The sequence below is a fragment of the Mycteria americana genome, chromosome 3 (genome assembly GCF_035582795.1).
Source record: "Mycteria americana isolate JAX WOST 10 ecotype Jacksonville Zoo and Gardens chromosome 3, USCA_MyAme_1.0, whole genome shotgun sequence".
In the NCBI taxonomy this organism is placed as follows: Eukaryota; Metazoa; Chordata; class Aves; order Ciconiiformes; family Ciconiidae; genus Mycteria; species Mycteria americana.
In genome coordinates, this window is record NC_134367.1 from 41,423,218 (window position 1) to 41,437,804 (window position 14,587).

Below are 14,587 nucleotides of genomic sequence, written 5' to 3' on the forward strand. Positions count from 1 at the left end.
CAGCTGCTGGCAGTGCCATGGCCAAGCCTAGTCTCCAAGTGCCCTCCCCTTCCATTTGGTGGACACACCAGAGCAGACACTGACTGGCGAAAGAATGAGAAAGAAATAAACCACTTTACTACCTGTGCAATAGCCTTTATTGTCTGGTTCTTAAAATATCCCCGTGGCCTAATATATGCCATAAAGGCAGTTTAGGCTCTTAATGGATAAACAAATATAAACAGCAATGCACAGGCAGGATTTAAGACCATCCACAAACAGTTCATTTTCAGGCATTGTAAACTGGCAGGAACACATTAAAATCTATGCATATTGCTGGAGAAAGTATAACTGGGAAGGGAGCCTAGAACATCTCACATGTTTCTGCCCCAAGACAAATGTATTCTGGGCAAAGATTACCAAAGTAATGACTAAAAATTACATCCAGGCTTGGGAGAGCTGTTTTCCATCCTCCAGGGTGGCAATGGGGACAGGAAATCTCCGTGAGTGGAGAAAGGGATGCAATAAAGGACTCAAACCCCTAAAGGTTGAGTACCGCTCTGCCTACATTTTGTCCTCCAAAGATATTACACAGGAGACATGAGGAGCAGCAAAAACCTTCAAGCATGACCAAGCTTGTGGCTCCAGGCTGCCGGCAGGGTTTCCATGGGGCAGAGAGTGGGGCTGGGAGTGGGGCCGGCTCCATCTTCCTCCGGGCAGCAGCAGCTACAGCAATGCAGCACGTGAGGAGGACAGTAAGGTCTGCACAAAGCATGCCATCATAGTCAAACGCAACGGCAGCAGGTGGGCTCTGTACCTGCAACCCAGATGCTCAGGTGGAACCGAAATCCCGCATTTCCCAAAGCCTTCCCGTAGCACTGCATCCCCAGGCGCTGTGCACGGTACGTTGCTTCATAGTGGCTCAAAGTAGCCCTGGTGCTCGACAGCACTTTCTGCAAAGTGTAATTACTTTCTGCCTCCTCTGCCCCGTGAGGGCTGGCAGCGTGGCTGTAGCGTTTAAAATGCAGAGCTGTGCCTGGCCTGCAAACAGAGGGCCAAACGCAGTCCTGGAGTACTCAGGGACAGCTGAGTTCATTTTAATGAAACACCACGGTTAGATTCAGTCGTGGGACTCTTCAACAGCCAAACTGCAGAGAGCACTTTTACTCCTGCTCTGTTGTAGGGTCTCGGGAGTCACTATTGCACGTCAGGAGGAAAAACGTGTCTTCCTCAGTAGATGAAAGCTAGGAGGCTCTTATTTTCCAGATATATTTCATCTGATTGGATTTATCTGTAAGCCACATACGAGCATGATGAGAGAGAATTTGAGAGAGAAAATGAGATGCCTTTCACCGGTAGATTGTAAAAATGGAGATTTAACTTTTTATGCATGTGTTCATTCCAGGAGCCTGAATTATCAGAGCTAGTATTTTCCTAATCACCACTATTCTCTGTGTACCCTCCTTCCGAGCGTTGCATTCCCTGGAAAACTGATGCTGGCTCATGAATAGGCAATTACTTGTTTCCTCCTTCCCTCCTGGAGGAGGAAGAGGAGGAAAAGGAGGAAGGTGCCCCAAGGATGCCTTTCCACTTCTGGAAAATGGTAGCTTGCAAATGCAAATGATGCTTTTTTTGATGTTATCCTTCAGGACACTCTAGATAGAAAAGATTTTTAAAAACAACCTAGTACAGGCTTGCCTGCAGAGGTTAGGAGTGAGACGTGCACAGGCTGATGCGAGGGTTTTTAGCAGCAGTCAGGGATTCATCAGGTCTCAGGAGAAGACCATTTGACCTGAAGGACGTCCCTGGTGGTACGTTGAGAGAGACCAACCCATGGCTTACTAGAAGAGTGGGACGGAGGATTAACGGGTGATGAGGATGCTCTGAAGGGCTGGAAGATACAAATTGATTTCTCTCCGGTTTATAACCTGAGTAAAGCACCCGGATCCTGCCCGAGGAAGTCTGTGGGAGAGATGGGGTGGTGCAGTGGTGGCTGAAGAGGGGTTTAAAACCACCCATGCCAGGAAGGATTTATTGACGTGGCAAGCAAAAAGCCTGCAGGCCCGCGAGCTGAGCTAGCAGCGAGCAGGGTAGCCCACTGCATCGGCATCCAAAGGCCGGTCGGTCGGCACAGCGAGGGGGCACAGGATAAGTGTTAACGGGAAGTAATGGCCAGATTCTGGGGACTGCATGGCGGCCCCATGTCACGCTTACTGGCTCACAGGGGCACAGCACCGGGGTCTTACCCTGCTTTCAGGCAGCCGGTCAGGGGTAGAGGAGCATCTCCGCTCCTCGCCAGGAGCGAGGCTGCACGGGGGCTGGCTGTTTCCAGCCTGCTGCGAAGCACCTTGCCCTGGGAGTTACGATTGCCCTCCAACAGGTGCTTTTATTTGCGTTTTCTGTGCAGCCAGCTAGCCAATGTGTGGGAACAATATTTTCTCTTTATTTGCAGGAGCTGGTATACCTGGAGGTTTGACTCCAGCTTGCTTTGGTATTCCAATAACAAGATATTAAAGCTGTTATGTTTGTTATGTTAACAAGCTGTGGTGTTTGTTTTAGTTTAAGGCTTACATTTTCCACAGTTCAGCATGAAGCTCACTGTACTTTATGAAAAATTTAAAAAAAGCAGTCGGCTCTCAGTGCTCTGTTTATGTATTTCTCTTTCAATCCTTTATTAAAGTGCTATTAAAAAATAGGAAGTTACATAAAAGAACCTGTATTTCTTTATTGTAAGAATGCTGAATAGGATTACCAACTCAATGAACCTTTAAAATACATTTACTGACCCGTTTACCTTCCTGAAATTGATGTATGCTTTATATCCAAGCTTAATTTAATTTCCATATTAACACTATTATCTGTTAATACAAAGGGCATGAATTCTCCCTTTTAAAGAGAGAAATAGATCAAACTGCATGAAATGGTAGCAGATGTTATTTTTCTCCAAGAAATTCATTTAAGTGAATTGCATAAAAACCTGCAGAAAGAATTGGGGAACTGAGCCTATGCTTCTTCTAGAAAAATCAGTTTGTGGCAGTTGTGTTCTGGAAACATGGTCTATTATAAAATAATTGAAAACTCCACTTTCTGTAGTAAGGGGCCCATTTTTAAATACAACTGATTTGCTGGTGATGTACCCAACAGACTGAAGAACAGTTGAAAGCAAAGTCATTTTCCCAACCTGCAGAGAGTCCTGCCCCAATCTCAGAGGCCATTTGCTGTCGGATGACTTTCAAGAACTTTTAAATCTATCCTTGACATTGCAAGGGGAAAATATGACTGCCCCAAGCACTCAGCCAAAGCCTTAGCAGCTATGGCTGCATTTCCATAGCAGAATTTCTTTCTCCCTGAACAACTAATATATCTTTCAATGCTATCCACACAGCTATTTTCTGTGGTGGCTTTACTGAGATGTCGCCTCTGCTCAGGTGAATATTCATCAGGCTCCAATTTTCCTACGCCTGTGCGGTCTCAAACCGCAATGATTGCTTTTGATGCCTGAAATGGGTTTTCACAATGCTGCGTGCAAGCTGGAAGAGTGGCAGCTCTTGGGGGTTTGTACAATCAGCTCTTCCCTCCTCCATTCCATGGCTGCCAAGCATCTCAAATACGACTGCACCTCCAAGACCAATTAGTGCAACAAGAAACAAAGAAAAGAAAGAAAGAACTGGTCTGCAGGTTAAAAGAGAGGGGAGAAAGGGCAACAAGTCAAAGCAATGCAGATATAGGTTGGGTTTTTTTTCCCTTTCCACAATTGCTCCTATAATTTAACCTTACATTCAACCTGACAGGGAGGAAAAAGGCAGGAGGGTCATGTGGTTGAGGAAAAGAAGATGGAGGAGCAGTTGCCTCTGTTCCCAAGAGACCTGACAACCCATCTACGCAGCACCAGAGAAGAGATCGCATCATCCTGCTCCCTGCAAGTGGACTGCTTCCAGCCTGTGCCCCGGCTCTCGCTGCCTGGCATATCTCCATTTATTCACTTTAAAAATCTCATCACCCTAAGCAGAAGCAGAGTACACTCCAGGAATATCCTCTCTGTCATTGCTAAAACACACTCATGAGAAATTCCCCCCTTCTTGCCTAAGATCACTTTCCCATCCTCTTATCATTACAGGCAGATCCAGCCCATAAGCTCAGCTGTGTCAGCTTAGTGGTTTCTTCTTAACATTGGCATTTGTCAGGGAAATAGAAACTGCAGATTTCCTGGTGCTTACCACTGGGGAGACTCCTCTGGTATCGCGGCGAGGTCCCTCAGAGGAGTTTCAGCATGGTAAGTAGGAGTTAGCCCACAGCAATTGCCCTCCCTATGGGCAGGAAATGGTGGCAAAGAACTCATTCCTATAGGGGTAGGATGTACCAAGGCCTCCCAAACCCCAGCAATTCCAAAAGACAACAAAGCAGACCTAAATAACCTATTCCCTGCAATGAAAAGCATATGCAGTGGGAGACATCCTCAATGGCAATTCAATAGAGCTCTGTTGATGTCAGTGAAGCTTCTCAGATCTAGCCTTCAATTTTTTTTTTACACTTCTCACAATTTATAAGGGTAGACTTACTTTAGCACTATAAATCACCTCATAAGAGCCTATAAGGAGAATTACATTTTTTTCAGTAAATCAGGCCATAGTGGTTCTGTGGATGTGCCCAGCCGTAGGCATGTGTTTGACAGGACTGAGATGATCCCCCATTTGGAGGCTATCGAAAGGTGCATATGACCTGCAGGGGAGGAGGGATCACGTCTGTGCAGCCTGGTGCAGAGCTAAGCACGCCCGTTTCCATTCCCTGGGTCCACCTGTGCTGCCCTGGCCCAATGCAGCCCCGCCAGGACCTACCTGCTGTCCTCCTGAGACCCTGTACTTAACCTGCAAGCAGTGGAGGAACTTTGAAGACTTCCCCAAGGAATAAAATGCTCATTTTGTAGCAGCTGTATCAGCCACTGCTGCAGAGTTGGTGCACGGTCCCCTGGCTTAGCGACTGAGTCAAAGCACGACTGGAGAAATTCACAGAAGAAAAACATCTACTGAGGTCTATTAAATAAAAAAAATGGGGAGTCTCTGCACTCCGAACTGCAGAAGGCAGGTAGAGTGTCCTGTGGGACACACTTCTCCTGACAGTGCTCCCTGTGCACCTCCCATTGGCCCCCATCAGAGACCCCAAGGCCCCTTCTTGCTCTCCTATCTTTGCACACACGCAGGTGTCTCCAGCTTACCCTGCTTCCCAGCACCAAGACTTATTGCCAAAGTCCTCTGGTATATCTGAGGGAAAGGGAGATGCATGAGGCTGTGCCCTTTGCTGCAGACTGAGACATCTCCATGTGCCATCAAGGGGAGGTAGTGGGTGGCCGAAACCTCAGCAGTGTGGTTTCAGCAGAGCCAGTGGGACAATGGCTGAGGAGGTCCTGGAGTTGGAGCTGAAGTGAAGGGGTTATTCTCCATCTCCACTGGCTGTGGAAAGGGCACTGGTACCTCCAGTGCCCTGGCTGGGAAGGAGGACACCAGGGACTCCATTTTTGTCACCTGGCAGTGGTCTTTCCTGAAGACCTGCCCCTCCTCAGCTTTCCAGTTATGGCTCTTGGACATGGTGGGGGAAAATTGCTCACAGGGCCAAGATGGCTGGTCACCTCTTCTCTGTGTCTCTACATGGGAGGTGAGGAGCAAGTTCCACCTCTGGAGGGAAAAGCATGGGAGAAGCATCCCAATGGGACCATCACAGGAAGGCACTGCCTCCATGGTCACCACTAACAGACTTTCCTGTAGGGACTGGGGAGGGATTTCCCATTCCTACCTGATTTGTAAAATCATCAAGAGCTCACTATGGGGGCAGAGCAGCCAAAAAACTGCCAATCAAACATCCGGTAAATGCAGCTCCCACTCTTGTCTCAGCTGCTCAGGAGTAGAAGAAAAGGACTGACTACAAGCAGCATCACTTAGGCCCCATTAAGGGCACGGCTGGCGGGGAATATCTTGTCAAACCTGACAGTCTGAAAGGGCAATGGATCAGCTCAGGACACTTCAGGCCTTCAGAACATGTAAAGCACTAGCTGGCTCAGGTTGCTGCATAGCAGCAGTAGCATACAAGGGGGCAAGAGGTTAGGGATGCAGTTTCTGTTTTAAAAAAGTGATATACTTTAACAACTCTGTCCAGAAATATATGGGGTAGCATGAAATTGTGAATTGTCACTTATTTTCCCAACGTGTTTTGAACATAGCGCATGAAAAGAGCCTTTGAGTTTAGCAGAGGTTTAAAAGCGTTTTATTATATGTGAAAATAAAGATACATCTTTAGCATCTTGTCTCATATTCAGAGGAGATAGCCTTAACCTTGACTTTCCTTCCATCAGCACCTCCCTCCCTAATGGCACATTCTCTTTGTTCACATTTTAAAACCGAAGTGCTTAGCAGCGGTCAGAGCCCAGCAGAAGCAACTGTTCACCAATGGAGCATTTCAGTCATAAGGAGAAAGCAATAAACAGGCTCAAGGATTTGGATAGAGAGAAAGAGACCAAAAGGAAAAAAAAAATTTAGTATAATTGAAAATAGGTTTACTGCTTTCTTCTCCTTGAAACTGGATTATCACATTTCAGAAACAATATTTCAAACCCATTTCTTATGGTATTTTTCAGTCTTCTGGCTAGGAAATACGCCTCAACTTCAAGGTAAAGTCTTGGAGGCAATATATATCTCGTGCTATAGGAGGTACAAGTTAATTTGTCTTGTTCTCTGGTTCCTGAAGCTCAGGTGTGTTAAATGGGAGAGAAAGCAGTATTCTCAACTAAAACTGGATGCCCAGCATCTGATTTTCAAAAGCTTCTCAGTCCCTCAAAGGCTCAAGTCAAAAGACCTCCTCCAGCAAAATCTGGCTTTAAAAATGTGAGTGGTCCCGTTGACTTCAGCAGAACTCCCATAGGCTTCATCAGTGACTTCTGTGATTTGTTGGATTAAGGCCTTCATGTGCTTACTGTGCTACAGACTTCAATGCCACCACACGCTCCTAAAAATTAGGAATCGTTCTCTCTTCAAGTGGAGACATGGGGAATCAGTATCTGGCCAGACCTGTTATGGAGGAACACGATGTTCTCAAAGTCAGTGGTGCTACACGGACTCATCAGACTTTTCCGACCGTGGGTTGTTCTGCACATACGCAATAATGAACTAACTTTTAGCTCCAAAAATACAGCGTTCTTATGAAAAAAAAAGAGATCCCAGGGTTTCAGGGAGTTTCTCTAAGCCTGCAGGGCTGGTGGGGTACAAGACAGCGGTGGGCACAACCTGTGGCTCTGCTGCATGTTCCCCAGGCAGTGTGACCAGAGCTGGCTTGGTGCCGGAGGGAGAGTGCGCTGCGGAGAGTATGGCAACCTAATCTGTCTCTGCTTGGAAATACGGGAAGGGGCTGTCCTGGGCTGGGTGCCCAACTTGCTGCCTGCCCCACAGGCTTCTCCTGCTACCACGGGCAGACCTGGGCAGGTCCAGCGGAGGAGGCAGCAGCCCGTGCAGCAATACCCACTGCCAGCCCACATCCCGTGGAGCAGCAGCAGGGAGCCCTGCTATACGGGCTCCCCTCTGGCCCCCGTCCCAGCCTGACCCTTCCTCCTGCCTCTGCCAAGAGGCCTGGCCTCCCTAGGAGGAGATGGCGTTGATGCCATCAAAGGTTGTGGGAGATGGGAAAAGCGGTGCCTTTTTCCATTCCCAGCTCCCTGAGCACCTCAAATTCCTTTCAGCATCTCTTCACCACAATGGTCCTCCTGAAACACCTTGCAAGGCCTTGCAAACATGCGTCTTTCTCTTTCCTGCAATCTCTCTGATCCCTCTTTGCCCCAGGCATCACCACCCAGAGCCCATTGACTCTCCCCCAGGTCTCCCACTCCCCTTCCCACTATTCCCAGTCTTCCCTGTTTCATTTTAGCACTGGCATCAAACCGCATTTTTCTTACTCTGTGAAAAGCTGCGGCTGGTTCGGGTAAAATCCGTTATTTGCACTGCCTGAGAAGAAATGCTTTGCAAATATTTTGTTCTTCCTGATTTGCAACCCAATCAATTCTGCGTTGAGTTTAGGGCTTGGAATTAAAATCTGACAGTGCTCAGTGTGGTCCTTAGTCAAAGGCAATTTCTGCTCCTGACTGGAAAATGAAAATTCAGTATAGCCTCCATGTGAACCTGTAAACCACCACAGGCTTAGAGAGGAGCTTTATGGACCATTCAATCCACCTGGCTGCTGAGATAGATAAATGTATAATTTTACAACATTTCCAAGCAAGACAAGGTTTGTCTGTTTTGCCTACGAACCTCTTACGCAGCTTCGGCAGTAACACAAAGTCCCGAACTGGTGAAAGCTGTTGCTGAAGCAATGGCCTTATGCCAGTTTATACCATCTGAGACAAGCTCTGTCCAGTATATATAATAGCAATTATAGTGCAGGGTGCGCTGTACATCTGACAAACTGAGCTGTGGCTTAATCAATAAACTTAATTACCTATCACAGCCTGCCCACGTAGTACACAATTTTAATTCAATTATAACTCCCCAAAAAATGATACATAGCAGAGCAGATATATTTATCACTGAGGTCTAAATCAGCTGTGTGTGTCAAGGCTGACACTGAAAAATGAAGACGTTTATAGTTTCTGGAGCCCAAAGAAACCCACATAAAAAAGCACATTCTTTTCTTCTCAAAATAACTAACAATGATCTGTCACTGATGGAGGATTCTCTGCCCAGAAAATGAGTCCAGAACCACAGCAAGTAGCACATTGCCTCCCCAGAGCCCTGAGCATAAAAATAGACCCCCTTGTATACACGTGGCAGTGGGGGGAATCGCAGAATCATCTCCAATGAAGCGGCCAACAGACTCCCCCTGCCTCCACCGTCCTGGACACCGGGAAGCAGCAGGTCAGGAAGATGCCTCCTAACCCAACGGGGCCAGAAACGGTCCCCAGCCTGCCTAGCACAATATTAAAAACCAGAAGCCTTGGTCACAGCTATCACAAGTGCAAAAACTTCCCACATATGTCCTCACCTGAGAGTTTCCGGTTGTCATCTTTAGGGATCTCGTTCATCTGTGCATCTGCCCCTGCAGGCAAGCAAGTTTCAACAACTGCCCCAGTTTTTAATGTTCGTGTAGCCTTTACCCTGAGGTGTGATTTAGGCAGTCCCTTCTCTTTTCTCTCCCTGGCTTTCTCTCACCAACATCAGGAACAGCTTTTCCCATCTCCTGCATGACTTGGGATGTGGGCTGGGGGGGTGGGTTAGGTGCTCTAGCTCTAAATATGTCTTTCCTATGACAAATACACTGGGATGTTACACCCTGAGGAATTAAAAATGACTAGCTGGCAAGAAGCATAAAGCTAATAGCAGAAAAATTAATCAGGAACAACAGCCAGGGGATTCGCTGCACAACTTAAAACCAACGGGGCGTCCTGGTCACCGAGGCAAGTCCTTTGCTATTGTAGACACCATGTCCTGTAATCATATTCACAAATGTTATTCATGGCCTGTTCATACCCTTTTGTTCTTGTGCAAGTGCTGTCCTTCAGCATAACAGCTGTTTTCCTTCCCTGGTGTCTACCCCCAATATGTTTATAGGCAGCAATCAGACCCTTTGTTTTGCTAGCTTTAACAAGGCGAGCTCCTCCTCCTTCTTCTAAGTGAGGCTGCCTGTTCCCTGTAGCATGTCCCTGGGTCTGTTCCAGTTGATTTTGTCTTTTGTGGATGTGGGATACCAGGTTAGCATGGACGGATTGAGGTCTTACTGGTGCCTTCTACACCAGCACGGACCTTTCCCTTTCTCTTGTGCAAAATACATGGCCTCTGAATTGCTTTGACTGTTTTTTTGCAACAGCACTAGGTGATTACAATCACCGTTAAGTCAGGTTTGACAGAAATCAGCCCATGCCATGTCTCCAAACACTTTCCATCCCTGCCTAAGTCCTTCCAGAGGCTGTTTGTCTGAGATGATACAGTCTTGCAAGGATGGGCCCATGCCCAAATTAAAAATGTCACCTTGCTTCTTTCTTCACCCTTAGGCAAAGCCTATTTTAAAATCCATTTGGGGTCTCTGGTCTTGAATGGGACTCATTTGCTGGTTCCAGTTGTGTCTGCCTAGTGCCAGTGACTGTAATGCCGGATGCGCAGGAGCCTGCAGCCATCCTGGAAGGAGCCATGGCCACCCCACAGCGGTGGGAATCCAGCAGGGCCTCTCCAACTGGCATTGTCGTTTGCTCCTAGCATCTTAAACCAAAGCCGTTCTTCATCCAGGTCCTAATCCCATAGGCTTGCTAAGGCTTATGCAACGCTGTTCCTCCATCTGTCTCTGCAGAGAAGTGCCTTTCCTACGTGGGACAGCTGTATGTCATTTTTTCCTGCTCCCGCTCCTGACTTGGCTGTGGGAATGGGGGAACCCCAGCAGCCATTTCAGCACTTCTAGGAAACCTGGTCCAACATGCCAGGAGCTGGGACAGTCAAAGGACCCCTGAATAAATGAAGCTGCGGGAGGCTCATTCCCTACAATCTCCCGTCTCTCCAGGACAGAGGTGCCAAACACCTGCTCTCTTGGCTCACTGTGTCAGGGCGGTTTATGTGCCTTTATAAATTGGCCTTATCTTCATCAAGGAAAAAGACTGTACTCCTGCTATGTATCAGCTGTGGCTGAGGCTATCAAGACAGTTTGTAGAATTAAAACAAGCCACTAGGGCAAGATATAATTTTCTCCTTCCCCCCCATTCTGTTAATTTTGACACGTAAACAGGCATGAAAGCTACAGATTGTCTTGGCTTCAGTAGGGTTTTACCCCAGCAGTACTACACATAGTGGCTGAAATAAGCAAACAGCATACCTTTCTTTCCCTTGTAAATCCTCTGCTTCTGCAGAATCTTAACTGTCATTAAAAAAAAAAAGAAAAGAGAGTTTCCAGCCTTTTTGATTACAAATTAACCCCTAAATTGTGAGCAGAGCATAACTGATGCTGCACAGGGTTCCTGTTGCTCCTGGCAGCCTAAAACAATGGCTCGGAGATGTGCAAAATCCGCTGTCCTTGTTAATGCACCAGCAGTGCTAGCGTGAATACTCAGCGATAACCCCAAGCCTGACACCGTTATAATTTCACATTATCAGGAGGGGTCTGAGTCGAAGAGGAGCCGGAGGCCTATGGTGGGATAGGGAGTCACTGCAGAGAAGGGAAAGCAAAGGGAAGAAAGAGAGCAGGGGTAGGTGTCTGAGGGATCAGCATTGCCACCTCTTCTCTCACCTGGCTCCCTTGGGGGCTGTCTGTTTGGAGGGGCTCTCCTGTCTGGTTACACACGGTCACTGGAGGGGACCTAGTGCTAATGACCAGTTCTTATGTGGTCGCCCTATTACTCTGCCTGCCCCTGCTCCCCCATTCCTCTGACACCAGCAGGACATGGTTGCACCTCCAAGATTAGGATGAAGATTGATATTTATGGAATACCCCGCAGACAGCGGTCCAAAGACCTTCTGAAAGTGCACCCAGTGGCTCAGACTCAGGGTCTTCCCCATTCTTTGTTAACCAGGACCAATATGCTGGGGGCAGAGTAAGATCTGGAGATAGTCATGGTCTTGTTTAGGTACTCTAGGAGACAGAAGTAAAGAAAGAGCAGACAGGAAAACCCAGAGAAGGCTTTACCTTGCCATTTCTTTCATTTATTCATCCTTCACCTCTGGCAGCTAGCAAGGAAGGAGACGAAATCTGGGGGAAGATCTCACTGGTGACAGATGAAGTGTGTGGGGGGAAGTCCTTCCCTGTCCCACATGCTGCCCCAACAGAGGTACAGGGAAATGAAATGAAAGGGGCAAGAGGCACTCTGAGGAGTCTGTAGGAATTGGAGGAAAGTTGGAAAAAGGGATGTGATTGCTGCTGTGTTTGGAAAGATTTTATGCTTGGACAATGGCAGGAAGACTTTTAAACAGAGTGAAAAAAACCAGCAGAAAGAGGATAAGAGAAGGGCGCAGATCAAAGTGAAGGTCTAGGAAATGCATTTTGTCAGAAGGATTTTGGATGGCAGGTTATATGGAAGAGAGGATGGAGAAGATAAGAGACAGTGGTGTGGAGCCTGGGATGGCTAGTCTGAGATGCTATTGAGGCAGAGGTGGCTGGAGGTGTCTCTCATCTGACTTTGGACAGGAAGATTCAAAGAAAAATGAATATGTTGGATGTGTGATGGGGGACTGAAGAGTCAGATCTACCCACAGGCTAATAGTCTGATAGCAGATGAAATGGCTGGGAGACTAACCAGGTTTAAAAGAAATAATGTGAAAAGACTTCTGCAAATAAAACTAACCTGGCACTTCTGCTCTCAGATGCAAGGATATATTTATGGTGATTACGGTGGATGAGCAACGAATGTTCAGTTTTTATATTTTCTCTCCTGACATCTATTCTGATTTGCAAATGATAGGCCAGCACTCTACTGATTACAGGATTATATGACTAACTTCCAGCAGAAAAAGAGAAATCTGTCTTTTTTTCTGCTTGAGATGGAAGCAAAGTCATCAGCACCGAAGATTTGGCATCAGGGCCCTAGTTTATTTTCAGCTGAATATTGAGAATTCTGGGCAAACTCAGCACAGTTCATCACATTCAGATCTTTTCATGTGAGACTTAGCAAGACTCATGGCACTGACGGAATAGAGGAGAATGCAGGAATTATTAATGCCAGCAGTATTATGTAGTGCTTGGTACCTACCTTCCAGGAATAGTAGGAAACATTGCTGACATGCAGTACAGTTTTATTTATTTTTCACTACTCAATCTGTTTCCAAATTGCATGAATCCCACTTGTTAAGGCTGAGATGTGAGGCAGGATGATCCGGGGAGCGAAGTGGGAGGAATCTGCCTGTGTGCAGATATTCTGCATAAGATGTGCCTCACTGTGATGTCCTGTGTGAGTCCTCATCCCAGGCGGGACTAGCATCTGCTGCTTCATTTGATATGTCTGCATCCTGCCCCAGAAGGATATGCATCATTTGGAAATCCTCTGGAGGTCCTGAGGACAGCTTTACCCCTGCCTCTGACCCTGCATGGCCATTACCCACTCACTTAGCTTTCCTTTTACTTTTCCATAAAATTACTCTTAATTACATTTTGAGCATCACAGCTGTGCTGTGGGCCTCAGCTTAATGATATTGGGAATATATGCTGTGATTGTATGACAAAACCAGCTCCTGGGTGTGCCATGGGTCTGTGTACTACGGTTAGGGTTGGAAGCAGGACCACAGCATCAGACTTTTAGCCAGAAAAGTCCCTGCTCCTGGGTAACACATACAGTCCCAAGAGCATGGGGTGAAGGAACTGGGGACAAGTGCAACTCCCCATGTGGGAATGTAAGGCAGGGGCTGGGGGGCAGAGCAGAAGGGGGAGCTGTCAGCCTTCCCAGTCCTTCTGATAAATCAGTGCCGAATATTCAACTCCTTCACGAGCCCAGTGTGGTGATCAGGGTTTGTGCAGTTCCTGGAGAACTAAATGTTCCAGGTAAGTGCTATTATTAGGTGTCCTGCAAGCAGAGGAGCAGAACAAGCAAGCAGCCAGCTTTGTAACCTACGGATACTGAATTTGAAAAGTCAGGAAGGACAGAAATGAGAGGGACTGGGAAAAGGAGATGCTCTTTCTGCAGACACAGAAGCTGCCCTGACAAAGACGTGCTTATAGAGTGGGCAGAGACGCAGGGTAACAGCAAGGTTTGAGCTTCAGCTTAAATGGTCTGACTTTTGGATCTGCACAGAGCAGCCTTGCAGAAGGAGAAATGCCTTGCGATGCCATAGAGCTGGCTTTTTTGCACCTGGGGAAGGAGTCACACCTAGGAAATCAGAAAAGGTGCATGGGCGGCAGTGAACAGGGAGTACTTATTCACTGTTTCTCCTACAACATGGCTGGCATTTCCCCTGAAACAAGCAGGCAGTGGATCTAGCGCTCACTGTGCCTGTGTGTTTTTTCACCCAGTGCATTGATAACTCACTGAATAGTCTTTAATAGCCACCACATTTAACATGTGATGATCCAGGTACGATCTGCTGTGGAAGCAGATGAAGCACAGCTCCCTGGAGCCTGGAAACCTTTGTCTACGGAGGGAACCCTCCGTGTGTGCCCTGTTTTGTATTCGCAACAGACCTTTTGCAGGATGAGCCCTGGTGTTCACCCCCGGAGTGCGTCAGAGTGAGAACGGGTGAGGATGGCGAAGCGGAGTGAGCGATTCTGCTGGGCCTTTGGGGACTGCCGCTCCTGCGTGCTTCGAAGCGGCTCCTCTGATGCTCTACGCTCACATGAGAGGTTGGCAGAGCTGGACCTAACCCAGGGCCAGCTCCTCCCATGCTGCCCGTCCGTCCTCAGTCTGCGTGTGTCACTGCTGAGAAACTGGCCTCCGGCAGGACGATTTGGGGTGAGACTGTGCGAAGTTACTTCCCTGCCTGGAAGACAGCTTGGGAAAAATAAGACCAAGTGAAGGTTCCAGACATCCTCTGCCCAATGTCTGCCCTCGCCTGCAGTAGCAAGCTCAGTTCTAAGTTTGGTTCTGACTTTGGACTTAAGTTTGGTCCTGAGTGGTCCCTAGATATCATGTAGACCCTCACCCTTGTCTCCTGAGCTGACTGGCAGAGAACGT